A 13,069-nucleotide genomic window follows, 5' to 3' on the forward strand; every position below is an offset into this window, starting at 1 on the left:
TATTCTTTCCCATGGCTCATTGCTTCAAATTTCTCCTCTCTTCGCATGAGGTTATATAATTTCTCCTTTCCCGTTAGAGTTATCACAACCTAGAATTGTATGAGGGTTATATAATTTCTTTATTTCTCATGAGAGTTATCAGGACATGAGTTGGTAGGCAGACAAGAACAAGGTTGCCCATGGAAACGGCTAGACCACATTTGTTGGTGCACTTCTTAGATACCTCAATTGGTAGGTGATAGAGCAATCAATGAGGAATGGTTTTGAGATGTATTTTTGAGAGGAATTGATGGCCCATGCAAGAGGAACTACTCTATGACTTGGCTTATGGAAACCGATAAGTGTATATATGGATTTGTTTGGACTAATTTTGATTTTGATTCTTATTAACTCAAGCCACCTCCTTTTTTATGCAGAAGGTGCTTCCTTCCATCAACGACATTCCTTTCAACCACGACCCTCATGGGGGGCCACCACCAGGGAATACCCTCCAGGCAAAGGGAGGTGAGGAGGAGGAAGCTTTGCCATTGCACAATCTCTATTTAGGTAACGTGTCCAGCGAGGCCAAAGATCTTATACTCATCGAAAAGTTCCTTAAGTTTGGGGATATTGACAATATAGTGGTGTACCACAACAAAACTATGCATTTGTGTATTTCATGCACATTGAGCATGACAAAGTGGCCAAGGAGCATCTGCAGGGCTTGGCCATGGGAGGCAGTTCTCTTATAATCAAATTTTCCCAGGTGGTAAGGATTTTGCATTTCATTGCTCTAATTTGTCTGTTCCTCTGGTGGAGGTGGTTTTTCTATTAATTTTCCATAAACCCTTAGCTTAAAATGTTCTTCAAACCCTTGATTATCCAAAGATATTTAATCTAAATACTCTATTTCTCGGGGGATTTTGTCAAATTTCCTTTAAACCTTTGTCTATTTAAAGTATATGGGTTAAGCTCTTTCAATTGCTTGTTTGGCTAAGAAATTTTTCTAGTTTTCGGGGCTTCGTTATCAAGTTCAAGGTTTTTGCTATAGATATTGGGTTAGGTGTGTGTGACAGTTTTATAAATAACCTCCTTGCATTTTCCCACAGACAATTATCTGCAACTCCGTGTTTTTCCTCTGAAATGTGATATTTTCACACTTTATACTAAGGGTTTTATTATCATCATCGAATCCATTTATAAGTTATGTGGCATGTAAATCTGGACGATTTTCTTTACTGAATTCTAATGAGGGTGGATTGAAAATGTGAGTTTTGTTTTTTGCATAGACAGTGTCAAGTTTGAACAACCACCAATAAATTTTGACGTAATACCACCTTATTATCAGAGCCTTTTTGGCAAGCTTCAAGCATAAGTAGATTAATCATAAATGTTGCAATCAATCATGATGTAATGAAGTCTCTTCTAAAATGTTGTAACGTTGGTCTAGTTTTGTCACTTGTCATTAGATTCAAATGTAACAAAAGTTTGAAACTCCAATGAAATTGGCCTGATTTAGGGTTTTTTGAGGCTTTGGATCGATTTAGTGACATCCAAACCCATTTGGACAATAACCCAGACCCAAGTGAAAACAAATCCCATTATTCGTAGATAATCTCAAAAAATGTTTGTGGCTAAACCCTAACTGAGTGTTGATAATATATCGCTTCCCTTGATTATTGTTCAGACTTGACCTCTTATTTTATCCCAAACTTAGAAGAGAAAATTTGTTTTGGGGAAGAAGGCCATTCTACCAGCATGTGAAATCATGGTTATAGGACTACCTGAATTGCCAAAAGAAGTGGTTTCCTTAGCTGGGATGATTTCTCAAACCAAAATCTTGAGCTATGCCACAATTAAGGAAAAAAACTTATCAAATTTAATTAGGTTGACATTGATTTAACCTATATTCAACATTATCACTAAAAAATACCATAAATATAGGCAGCCAACAGTTCTTAGCACAAGGACAGGACCAAAAATAGTGATCAACAAGATGATTAGAGAAGATAGGATAAATATTAGGGCCCAATTGATTGCATCTATTTTCGACTGAAATGAATGCTAGCTACTTTCCTATTCAAAAAATGTAGCTTTAGCAAAGAATATTTTCTCTCAATCCAACTCAGCTTGGTCCCTAGATTAACAAATGAATGTTTTGATTCCAATAAATTAGTTTCGAGTCGACCCTGGGCAACAACCAAACTATTGTGCATATCAATTATCCTCTTTTCATGTAGTGAGCTTCTATGTAATAATATATCATTCATCTACCAATCTCTATGCATATCATAATGCGCATATTTTAAAACTGAGCTCGAGCTTTAACATGAAGACCCTTAACATGGCTATAATTGCTTACTTTTTAGGGGTTGTAGCTAGACTTAGGCCTAAAGTAAATTCCACAACGACTAAAAAATGCCTCTCCAAATCGAAGCTTAGGTTGCAGTTAGACCTAGAGTATAGTAGGTTTCACAGTGACCAAATAATGCTTCTCCAAATCCAAGCATAGTCCTAGGGTCAGTCACATGTAGACAGAAACAACAAAGATGGTCATTAGTGGATTTGGATGTCCCTGGGAAACTCGATCATGAAAAATAGAGGAGATGGACGACCCCAAGTTGAATTGAAAAATTGTATGTAGAAAAAAGGTTTTATTTTACTAAACATATGGCATTGTTTCATTATCTTGGTAGACAAATATCATGAATTGCAGTTTCGGTGCACATATGGTATTGTTTCATTATTTTGTTTAACACATTTCATGTAGTTTGGTACATGAATCTGGTGAAGTTATTATATTTTGGTTAACAAATATGATTTTTCATAACATAAGCACATATTATAATTATAGAATTCTTCTTGTGAAGTAACATAGTTATAGATTTCTTCTCAGGAGTTGTTTTTCCTTAACATAAATTCCTATTGTAAGTATAGATTTCTTCAACCTTCATGGCCTAGAAATGGATGCAATAAGAATTTTGCTTGTGAAGGACCTTTCATAACAGGTAGCATAATTATAGAATTCTTCTTGGGAAGTATTTTTCCATACCAGAAATGCCTAAGGTAATTATAGAATTCTTCAGCCCTTCGTGCTACAGAAATGGACTCAATAAAGTGGAGATAAAGAGCATATTTGGACACAATAACATGGAGAGAGAGGATAAAACAAAAAATCATAATCTCCTTTAATGATAAAACAAAATCACTTCTTTGTTTGCTTCATAGTGTGTCGTAGATCCCTCAAAAGAATTCCAATGTTATACCAAAATAAATATCAAAGTATAATGCTTCCCAACGGTATCGAAAATGGAGAACATCTAAAGGCACCCACACTAAACAGATCTGAAAAGTTGTTACAAAAATCTTAAATTATTTTCTTATACCAAGCTGACAAAGTCCCATCAAAAAGTTGTACAAACTATATCATTAAGAACCAGAGGTCTCTAGTGAGCCCCCTCATCTAATGTACCTGCATGTATCATCAATTGAAGTCCAAGTACCATCCCAAGATACCCCCAGAAAGAAACAGAAACATATTTCATGATACAACTATCATAAAAAAAAAGTAGGGTGATCAACTTCAAAGGACTGCTCATCCATATCTTCCCAAATGTTGCATTGACCAACATCCAAAATATTCTAGCCTTTGACAATCCATTGGCCTCTTCATTCCTTTCCTTGCAAACATGATGAAAAGAGATATGATTAGAATAGGAATAAAATATTTGTATCTCCTCAAAGATAGGCCTTAATAAAAAACTTTCTAAAGTTTCTAGCCCCCTCATGCAGTTATTACCACAAGAGAGTCACATAAAATTTGGCCTTTTTTTACACTTTTTTCAACTGCAAGCATGAGAATTAACTCCACTAGAAAGCTATTTGTTCCTCTTTCCAACCTAGCTTTACACTTTATCACATGTGACTCCCTTAGGAATAAAACACAAGCCCCACTAACTTGTGGGTGACCTTAAGAAGCCCCATCAAAATAAGTCCAAGAACTTGATTTTCCTACCTCTTCCACAAATATTTATCTTGCATGCTTCTCAATTTTTTATTGTTTAAAGCTGCTGAGTATATTGAGGCCTGGAGAAGCACATAATATAGTTGTATAGTTAGCATATTCTTATCATCGAATAAACTCACATTCCTAGCAAGTCAAATACCCTCATGAAATGATCACTGGAAACACGTTGTAGCATTTTACACTTGTGTTCTCACACTAGTTCTTCGAACATTATTCAATTGTATTTCTTGTTCAAACGTCTCTAAGGCTAGTAAAAAAATCCTCTTTTCGCACCTATACAATTAATTATTTTAAAAACTAGCTCAGTTCAACTTGGAACTCGACAAACTGGCTGAGTTGAATTGGCCTTCAACTTGACTTGTGGGGCCAGTTTGGTACCAAACTGGCTTGAACTAGCCTGAACCTGTCTGAGTTGATGCAGATGATAATGTCCCCAAGGGGTCTGAGGAGTCTGAAGAATCTAAGCCATAAGATGTTTTTATAGCTCTTGCTGATGATCCCATTTCTAGCAGTGATGATGAGTCTGATGAGTTATCATTTTGATCAATGATATGCTCAACAATCCAAATCTGCAAACCCATTAACCACAAACTGTTGTAAAATATTTTTTTTCCCTAAATTTGCAATATGAAAAATCAGTTAATTTCGAGATTTTAGTTGACAAGATTCCAAAGAGAATCACTGAAAATGCTAGGGGAATTGAGTGCGCCTGATCAAGGGGCCATTAATACATAAGAATATGATTGAGCCTCCAATCATGTGGATAAGGCTCGGGCTTTGGATATCCAGAGCAAAATAGCTAAAGAGTTTTTCCCTTTAACTTCACAGACCATGCAAATGATATAGGCATTATTCATATCATCTGGAATGCAAAAGATTAAATAAGGGATTCACTAATCTTATGCTCTCTTTCTGGTAAGGGCGATTTCCTGTTTTCCTTCAGCCTGGGCTGAAAACACTAGGAGCAGCTAGGCTGCGAAAGCCATTATTGTGGAGTCTGAACCCATGGAAAATGAGAAGGGAGAGTAAAGAATTGGTTATAAATCCTAATCTTTTAAGCATTCACAGATATTTCAAGAAAGGCCAAAGACGATAATTAGTATAATTTCTGAAAAGCCATTCAATCCATCTGATTGGTTTATTAAAATTTTAATAGCTTTTTTCTTAATTTCAATATAAACCATCAAGGATTGTAACGCGTAAAGTGCCCAAGGATATTTGACGACTGAGAGTACCTATACATTGTGCAAGGACATATATTCGGATCCAACTCCGAGATTACATTTTTTGTTGATCACAGAAGTCGTCATACAACGCTTACCTTTGAAAAAAATGAAAGAGTTTAAAAGGGTTCTATATTCAAAACATTTAAATGGTTAGAAATCAATTAAAACCTTTCTTCTTAAAAGTTAAACTGTAGTTTGTGAGATTATATGCCCTTGAGAGTGCGAATTTAAATGCTCCTTGTCCTAAAACCATGCATGATCCCAATTTCTCAAAAGAGATTATTAAGATATATTAAATTAAAAAATAAAAATAAAAAATAAAAACTACTTCTAATACACATGATTAGTACACGACAGATTTGAAGAATCTAAAAAAAGGTAAAAGCAACAACAAAATCAAGCTAACAACAGCTGGACAAGGCCTAAACAAGTATTATTCACAATCCACCCCGGTTTGTCGAAGAAAGTGACAAATCCTCCTATTTTGCCATTTTGTAATAGTTTCTGATTTTATAGATCATAATTTTTTATTGCTTTTACTTAAAATATTTGTAAGATGCATAGAGTTACAACAAATTTAAATTAAAGTGGCATTTAGGATTTCTATTAAAGCATAGTGCCACGATTTCTTAGAGAATGGACTGTTCAGCACAGTAATTTATATTGAACTCTCTTTACTTGCAGGGTCTGGCAAAATTTCTTAACCGTGCTAGTGATTTACTCGGCATGGGTTTCGTTGTTTGAATTTGGGCTTATCGAGAAGCCGAAAGGAGGTTTACTTGTTGCAGAACTCATTGTAGACAACATTTTTGTAGTTGACATTATTATGAAATTCTTCGTAGCTTACCTCAACAAAAGAACATACGTGCTGGAGGACAGATGCCAGAACATTGCTAAATGGCTAGTTGATTCTTCAATTTTCAAAACCATGGAGTAGATGATTAGTGTCATTCTTTCATGGAATATGCTTGAAACCTACAATAAATAGAAATTTCACTTTCCATAAAGCACTATCTCATCATCTTCGTTAGTGACACAAGTATATTTGCACATGGTTCATATTTCACGTCTGTTTAAAAATACTCTTTCAGGCAGCTAGTCTAATATTCAGAAGGAAACTTGGGTTAGAGTTTAGCGCTCTTAATATGTTGGGGCTCTGGAGTTTAAGACGGGTCAATGCCCTGTTCTCCAGACTAGAGAAGAATATCTGACTCAACTATTTCTGGACACACTGTTTTAAGATTGTTTGTGTAAATTAACATCAACAATTTCATTTTGCTTGAATTTAGCAGAAGGCAATCTTTAATTGCAAATAGTATTCACTGGGATAATGAATTTGAAGCCATATTTTCTCAATTGTGCAGGTAACACTTTTTGCAGTTCACTGTGTTGGATGCCTTTCATATCTACTCGCTGCTAGATATCATGATTCAAGTAGGACATGGATTGGTGCTACATTTCCACGTTTTATGTTCGCTATATTACTGCAATCTATTTTTCCATTACCACTCTCACCACTATTGGATATGGATACCTGCATGCTGAAAATACTAGAGAAACGATATTTGATATCGTCTACATGTTATTTAATCTAAGTTTGACTGCATACTTGATAGGAAACATGACAAATTTAATTGTACATGGCACAAGCTAGACCATGAAATTTGAAATTTGTGTATAGAAATATATTTTTAATAGATTCATGCATAGAAAAGTTATACTTACACATTCTCTTTTTTCAATGCAAAAATGCTATGTCACATGAGGATTTGACTTTCATTTTGATTGCAGAGGGACACAATTCAGGCAGCTTCAAGATTTGCTTTTAGGAATCAGCTACCACTGCAATTGCAAGATCAAATGTTGGCACATATATCCTTCAAATTTAGGACAAAGGGATTGCAAGAAGAAGAAATGTTAAATTATCTGCCAAAGGCCATCTGCACAAGCATTGCAAACATCTTGTTTTTTCCTATTGTTGATAAAGCATATCTTTTCCAAGGAGTGTCACATGATTTTCTTTTCCAGCTGGTAAGTACTACCTAATTATGGTAAGTATACCTTATTTTTTGTCTTTGCTAGTGGGCTTCAATACAACAACTTTGAGAAAAAATAACCTAATAGCCACCCCATGCTTGAAGCTTGGAAGGTTTCAGAGATGAAGGAAGGGTACTTTCCCCCAAAAGGAAGATGAAGGAAGAGAACTTTCCCCCAAAAGGAAGATGTCATTTTAATGAATGAAGCACCCACAAATTTTTATGTGTTAGTGTCTGGTGCTATGGTAGGTATCTTTCTGAATGTTACAGAGTCTAAAATTTCAGAACTTTTAGGTGGTTCACTTTATTTATTTTGCCAAATGTGTGTCTTTAAATAGAGAACTACAATAAAACATTGTAAATGTTGATGTGAAGCTACAATAACATTGAAATTTTGTTTCATTTTACAAGACATACTAGCAGAAAAAGACAAGGGTAGAAAAGAGTAGGCAAGCTAATTTTCTTTAAAGGAAAGTGATTATTCATGCTCTTAGTATCTTCTTGTTAGGAGATTCATTACATAATAAGCATGAATATTAGAATGTTTGCATCTCATATACAAATAAATTTGGAACAATCATTTGTTTCACTTTATGTTTTAGCCACATTGGAAAATTTGAAGAATAGAAATGACATATCTCATTCCGAATGACTTGTTTGTTTTACCCCATTAGTAGCACATACATTGTTTTGAAATCACAAAACTAAGTCAGTTGGTTTCTTTATTGTAAAATTGTCTCCTACTGCATTCCATATTCTTTGGTAGACCAACCCAAACATGTTTTTAGAGAAACTGGAGTGCTCTGTTATAGACCACAACCATACACAGTCCGTAGAAAGATGCTTTCTCAACTTTTGCGACTGAACTGCAATTCATTCATGAATATTGTACAATCTAATAATGTAGATGGAACAACCATCATGAATAACCTTCTTAAGGTTTGCAAGCAAGAATTATGATAAATATGCTGAGTGAGCTTATCATAATAGGTTTTTCTAGGAATACGATCAAGTAAATGTATTATTGTAATGTCTTTATTAGTATTGAAAGAAAGCTTAACTTCGTGTTGATATGACTCTAGCAATTGAAGGAACTGAAGGACCCAACTTTTAGACAACTTTCAAAAGAGATAGATCAATTGCTAGCAAAAGGAAGAATGGATGTATATGTTAGTCTTTGTTATGTTGCTTCAATAGGGAATGCCCTTCTAATGGAACAATTATTGAAAAGAGGGATGGATCATAATGAATCAAACAACAATGCTCACACGCGCTTGGTAAATTTCAAAACTAAAATTCATTTTCATCAGTAGAGTTCCATGGTCTCCACAACACTTTATTTACGTTTTTGTGGTTCCTGACTTAAGTACATCTTTTAATTTGAAATCATACACTGCTATGAGTGGGATAACTGATTAAAACTTTCCATTTTGTTTTGTTTTGTTATAAGCACATTGCTGCAGCAAATGGCTTTAAAGATTGTGTCAACCTTCTTTTAGAATATGGAGTAGATGTCAATAGCAAGGGTATATTCTCCCCTCCCAAGTGCACTCGTTAGTTGTTTTCCCAATCACAGAGTGTATTTATTAATATAAACATTTGTTATAAAAAAATTTCTAAAGCTTAGTGAAATCAATATCTTTTAAAATTTCAAACTGTTTCCATCGTTAATAAAATGAAGAATTTGACCAAATTATATTTAACATTTCATAAACTTAACAGATGAAGACAGAAGTGTTCCTTTGTGGGAAGAAATACTAAGCCAATATAGACTGGTTGCCACATTACTTTGTGACAATGGTGCAAATCTTCAGTCTGATATTGTTGGCAGTTTCCTTTGCATTGTTGCACAAAATAAGGATTTGGATATGTTGAACGATTTACTAAGTTATGGGGCAGATATAAATGCAACAAATGGAGATGGGAACACAACCCTCCATGTTGCCATCAGTGATGGATTGACAGAGGTAGTGAAGTATCTTCTGGACCATGGAGCAGACATGAATAAAACATATTGTAGTGGTTGGACACCAAAATCTTTGGTAGAGCATCAAGGGCATGAAGAAATATGGGAATTATTTCAAGAAAAATCTCAGTCAACATATTCACACTTATGTTTATCTATCAAAGATTCATCTGTCCCATCGAACCTAGATGAGAAAAATCATTCGGAGATCATGAACCCTTCAGGATATGCAGAGGAAAATGGCATTCATCATTTTATAAATACAATTTCCACTCCACCTAATGGATTGCAGAGGAAAATAGTTACTAATTTTGACAATTCTCTTTTTGGTATAGTCACAATGCCTTCCAACACCAACCCTAGTGTTGGTGGCATGAGTCATGCAATTAAGTGTTCCTGCTGGACAAGCCCTTCTCTTCCTAAAAGAGTGATGATCCATAGGCATCACCCAATTTACATCAAAGCAAACAAGCAACCAGGGAAAGTGATACTCTTGCCAAATGCAATTCAAGAGCTATTGAAAATTGGTGGTAAGTATTTATTTTATATATGAACTCATGATTTCATGAGTTCAGATTTCCTATAATATTTGAAATTAGAGCGCTACCAAAGAACTTAAAATTAGCCATTCACAAAATTGTTGTTCTCGCAGGTGAAAATTTTGGTTATTTGCCTATGAAATTTTTGAGTGAAGATTCTGCAGAAATAGATGATATTGATGTCATTAGAGAAGGGGATCATCTATTCCTTGTTGAAAATGAAGAGACTTTTTGAGGTATATAAGAAGGATGATCAATGATCATTATAGAAATTTTGTCAGCATGCCTTAATGATAGTTGTAGAAATTTTAGGCATTAGATTTTGTAATTATTTGGCTAGATTTGGGAGGCCTTTCACAAATATAATGAATTATTTCTAGAAGTACAAGGTTTTCAACAAATGACTAATATACTCATGAAAAAACTTGACTGTAAGGACAAGCATATAGGAAAATATTGCAAGGTGGAGACATGGTGGTGGATTTCTTGTTTATTGTTAATGGTCATCTATCAAGACTTCTAATACTTGTTTTTGAACTTCATGCAAGTGGGACGTTGTGGACACCGAGAGAAGAATTCGATATGGCCCCTTCCCTATTCCCAAACAAGGACTTCCAGTAAAAGCCAGGCCCAAGATTGAGAAATCTTTGGCACATGATCCTCCTCAACACATACTTCTCAGTAGTTACAATGATAGAAATAGTGGTAGCATGAGACACATATATGCAAAATTTACGCACTACTACACAGGGGGTTGTTCAAGAAAATTAATTAAGTTGAAATTAATATTTCCTCTGAAGCATTTAATTAAATTAATTTGATATCAAACCTACCTTATTTAAAAGGAAAAACAAATAAATAAAATGAAATCCTGAGGCATATATGAAGCCAGTTGCTTTTTATTTTCAAAGAAAGAATAACTCAATAGGTGCAAAGAATATTAGGCGGCACAAACAAAATGTTTGCAGCCAGAAAGAGAGGCAAAGGGTTTGCGGGTCGATATATGCTCGCAGAGTGACCTGGAAGATGTTTCAAGAATATGCCACGTATCTTTGGCATATATAGGAGGAGGCCTGGAAGGACTATGTGTAGGCTGTGTGAGAATGTGGGTGACGATCAAAATGAATCGAACAGTGTTGAAATTTGGCCAAAGAGGCAGCCGATGGAAGATAAGGGTGCTACAAAGAAGGTAAGGAGAAAGGCTCAACTGTACAGCCACTGAGTTGTGCTGAGTTTGAACCGGGATCTATTTGGCCACGAATCCACACTTAGAATGGAGGAGGCACTAGGTTTTATGGAGGCTGCGGAGAAAAAAACGGCGGCTCGACGATGTACGCCTTTCGAGCTCCACAAACGTGCTCAATTATAAATTTCAAAATGTAAAGGGGGTGATTTGACGCACCGCCAACTTTGTTTGTTTAATTTTTTTTAACAAAAAGAAAATACAATAAACTTACTTTAAAAGAAAACTGTGATTCCTCCCCACATACTCCTATCACCATCTACTCATGCACCTCATGATAAATTAATTTTAATTCTTGCTGTTACTATTACCATTTTCAACCAAAAGGGTTCCTCCAATGCATTTACAAGGAAACCTTGAGAAAACACTAGGTAGAGAAAAGGAAGGCTATGAAATATTGTGCACCTTTCTTAGCAGATAGAAGTGAGATAAGCCCCTTCAAATCATTCCAGTAATCCATCCAACAATAGTAATCCTTCAACACTTCCAACAACCCAGGTGCTAAGAAATGCATGCATCCACGAAGCCTTTGCTTATAATACATGGAATGGTAATGAATAATAGGTACAATAAATATTTAATGACAATTTGAAACGCTCAAGTTTCTATTATTCCTCCACGTTGTAATCCCAGATGGAGTGGTAGAGTTATTCTATTATTCATAGATGGAATGTAATGAATAATAGGTACAATATATATTTAATGACAATTTGAAACACTCAAGTTTTTATTATTCCTCCACGTTGTAATCCTAGATGGAGTGGCAGAGTTAATCTATTATTCATCAAGGTTATAATTTGAGATGGACTGACAGAGTTATTATATTATTCCTCCACGATACAATCGGAGATGGAGTGGCAGAGTTATTATTAAGAGCATGAATCGTGAAATTGATGGACAAGTTAATGAAACATGATTTGGAGTTATTATTAACAGCAAGAAAGGGTGAAATTAATGTACAATTTAAGCTATTATTCCTCCACATTGTAATCCCAGATGGAGTGGCGGAGTTATTCTATTACTCATCAAGGTTACAATCCGAGATGGAGTGGCAGAGTTATTATATTATTCCTCCACATTACAATCAGAGATGGAGTGGCAGAGTTATTATTAAGAGCATGAATCATGAAATTGATGGAAAGTTAATGAAACTACAAACACCTATGTTTTGGAGTTATTATTAACAGCAGGAAAGGGTGAAATTAATGTACAATTTAATGAAACTACGAAAAATATATTTCGAATTGGACACATGTCACCAATGGTTTGAAATGGATGATCATCTTATTCGGAGATAATTAAATCCAAAAAATATATATACTATACTTTCATATATAAATTTTAAATTGGTAAAAAAATCTTTCATCACTATGACTATGACTATCACTATCACTATTCCTCTTATCACTCAAAATTATCAAACATTTAATAATATATGCACTATCCCTCTTATTACTGAAAATTTTTAAATAATTAAAAATATAAACACTTTAAAAATATGAACAATTATTAAATTCCTAAGAAAATATGAACAATTATAACATTACGACGATTGTTAAAATAATTACAATATTTAGTGTAGTTCTCAATTTCATACCATGCTCCTTTTAAAGAACTTTGACCTTTTAAAATACGAAATCCATCCCTTTTCTGCATTGGTCCATGTAGAGTGATGCCATGGTTGCATAAGAAATCTCAAACATAATTCTTTTGGTGGGGAAATTTTAGGTTTACATGGTATATATTTAATCATAATAATTACAATTTACAAATAAATTGATGACATTCTTTTTTCAAAGTTTATAATTTTGAAATAATGTTATTTAAAAATTTAAATACATTATTTATAATTAGATAGGCGGACTATTGTTTAATTATCTTTTATATACCTAAATTTGTTTTTCTTGCATAGGTTTTAAGATAAAGTTATCCAAGAAGCTCAAAGAGATAATGGTTTTTTTTGAATTGAGAGTTGATGTTAAACTTAGAGCTAGTAAGGGTTGGTTGGAAGAAATTAAATCCTATATAAGAGTCAAGTAAGGGTGCCCCTTAT

At 34.3% G+C, this 13,069-nt stretch overlaps 1 pseudogene; it reads left to right on the top strand.

Annotated features, from left to right (window-relative positions):
- The first annotated feature begins 410 nt into the window (after positions 1–410).
- LOC149190400 (potassium channel AKT1-like) lies at positions 411–10,008 on the top strand (annotated as a pseudogene).
- The last annotated feature ends 3,061 nt before the right edge of the window (positions 10,009–13,069 follow it).

This window comes from Pinus tabuliformis, chromosome 3_1 (genome assembly GCF_031772625.1).
Source record: "Pinus tabuliformis cultivar Carrire ecotype Pingquan chromosome 3_1, CPIR1, whole genome shotgun sequence".
Lineage (NCBI taxonomy): Eukaryota > Viridiplantae > Streptophyta > Pinopsida > Pinales > Pinaceae > Pinus > Pinus tabuliformis.